The following is a 442-nucleotide window of genomic DNA, read 5'->3' as shown; positions in this document are numbered from 1 at the left end:
TCCTTCTTCCCGGAAGCCTGGGAGAACCACATCTCTCTGGGAAGAAGAAAGCTGGACAACATGGGAGCATCCGGTTCCTCCATGTTGAACCCAGGACAACCCTAAACTCAATCATTTTTACATAGTATTTCTGCAAACGTTTTAATTCCCACAAAGTTCATAAAAAGTTTGAAACATTTCCAACACAGAAAAAAGTTCAGCACCTCATACTTTGCGTCAAACAAGCCTAGTTAGAAGTGTAAGCACTCAGATAATACACGACCATTTCTTGTTATCCACAGTAGCATAACTCTTCTAAGCCAAAGGAGCTATATAACCTAAAGTAGCCACATAACAAGTACAAAAATGATAGACCAATAAAGTCACTTTGGAAAAAACAAGCGAACATCATACAGATAATCTTTTAGGTAGGTCACTATTTAGCACAGTGATTTTTTTTTTT

At 37.8% G+C, this 442-nt stretch overlaps 1 protein-coding gene across 1 annotated transcript in view; it reads left to right on the top strand.

The window, feature by feature from the left end:
- The window catches only part of ASB9 (ankyrin repeat and SOCS box containing 9), a 15,846-nt gene that overhangs the window by 11,035 nt on the left and 4,369 nt on the right, over positions 1-442 (top strand). The window lies entirely within an intron of this gene.

Source organism: Buceros rhinoceros, unplaced genomic scaffold, assembly GCF_000710305.1.
Source record: "Buceros rhinoceros silvestris isolate BGI_N320 unplaced genomic scaffold, ASM71030v1 scaffold4233, whole genome shotgun sequence".
NCBI classification, from domain to species: Eukaryota; Metazoa; Chordata; class Aves; order Bucerotiformes; family Bucerotidae; genus Buceros; species Buceros rhinoceros.
Note: the sequence above shows the minus strand (reverse complement) of the source record. Positions and strands in the feature narration are given on the sequence as shown.